We start from the raw sequence: 1801 nt of genomic DNA on the forward strand, positions 1-1801 counted from the left end.
CTGACGAAATGATCAGGTATCAAATCATTGTGCATGTAAAGAGTAAGAAAGTTCAAGAACAGCTGTGGATTTTAGGCGATCCTAGTTTAGAAACAGCTATTAGTACAGCGAAAGCTCTTGAGCAGTCAGATAAGTGGATTATATCTCTTGATAAGGTAGCTACTCCCAGTTCATCCACTTCGACTAGCAGTGAAGTCTGTACAATTAAACATCAAGAAACAAAGAATTTTTATGTTAATAGGAATGATGGTAAAAGAAAACAATATTTTTGTTTTAGATGTGGTAATCCTGATCATATTGCTTCTTTCCCACAATGTCCTGCCATTAACAAACAATGCAATAAATGTGAGCGCACAGGGCATTTTTCTAAAATGTGCAAGACTCCTGCCAAACCTTTCCAGGATACTAAAAAATCATCATTTCCTACTTTTAAACGTTCTAGTGGTAATGTCTCATATGTTGCTGATGAAGGGAGGAATGACCCAGACATCAGGGAATCTGGTATTGTGTATCCGTACAAGATTAATTTGATATTGCACAAGCTGATAGCTTATCCTCTCCTAAAAGTCTTGTAAATATTTTGGGGAAAGTTTTAGAACTTATGGTAGACTCTTGTTCCCCGTGGACTATTATTACTCGTGAATATTGCATAGAGTCAGTTGGAGAATTAGTAGATATCAATTCCTTGTGCAAGCCAGATATAATTGCTTATAACTTTGATGGTTCTGACATAGATTTTATTGGTTTTAAGGAGGTTCTTATTACCATCAAGGGTAGTTCTGCGGTTATCAAACTATATATTGCATGGAAAGGTGTGAATGTTTTAGGATGGAGGGACCAAGCAAAGTTAGGAGTTACGTTGAATCCCAGGTTAAAGGATCCTGTGTCAGTTCTTGCTGTATCTGATGGGGAGTCTAGTGTATTACCTATGTTCACTGAAATTTCCCAATCTTTTCCAAAAGTTTTTTCTGACAAGTTGGGAAAATTGAATGGTTTCAGTCATAGAATTAAGGTTAACCCTAATACTATTCCAGTTAAACAAAAGCTTAGAGGGGTTCCTATTGGTATTAGGAATGAGCTTAGAGATATGTTAGATACCATGGTGAAGGAAAACATAATTGAGGAGGTGGAGTCTTCAGAGTGGGCTTCGCCCATTGTTTTAGCGATTAAACCGGATAAAAGTATTAGATTATGAGTGGACTTAAGAGCACTTAATAAGAATTTGGTTACTGATTGTCACCCACTTCCCAATATTATTGAAATTCTGTGTATGTTGGATGGTGCGTGTGTGTTTTCAACATTGGATCTAAGGTCTGCGTATCACCATATCAAGCTTACTGAAGGCTCAAAACAATTTACAGCCTTCATCACCCCTCATGGTTTATTTCAGTTTAGGAGAATGCCATTTGGTTTGGCTTCGGCCGCTTCGGTCTTTCAAAGAGCTATGTATCATATATTTAAAGATCCATGGCCCTTATTTATGAGGCCTTGCGTCAGTTTTGCGCCGCCGGTGCGTCACTTTTTGTGACGCACCAGCGGCGTAAAATATGCGCCTTGTTGCGCCATATTTAAAAAGTGACGCATCTAGGTAGATGCGTCACTTTTTAAACCCCTGCGCCACATTATACCTGCGTCAGGTATAATGTATGCAGAGGGAGCGTTACCCCGCAAAAAGCCTCATAATAGTGACGCAGTGAAATCTATGAGATTTCACTGCGTCACTTTTAGGATGCTGTTGCGTCAAAATCTTGTGCCTGCCTCACAGCAGGCGTAAGACTGACGCAAGCCCTTTCACATGGGG

At 39.4% G+C, this 1801-nt stretch overlaps 1 pseudogene; it reads left to right on the top strand.

Moving 5' to 3' along the window:
• Positions 1–246: 246 nt before the first annotated feature.
• On the top strand, positions 247–1195 carry LOC147724877 (uncharacterized; annotated as a pseudogene).
• Positions 1196–1801: the final 606 nt, after the last annotated feature.

Source organism: Lissotriton vulgaris, chromosome 4_1 (assembly GCF_964263255.1).
Source record: "Lissotriton vulgaris chromosome 4_1, aLisVul1.2, whole genome shotgun sequence".
NCBI lineage: Eukaryota > Metazoa > Chordata > Amphibia > Caudata > Salamandridae > Lissotriton > Lissotriton vulgaris.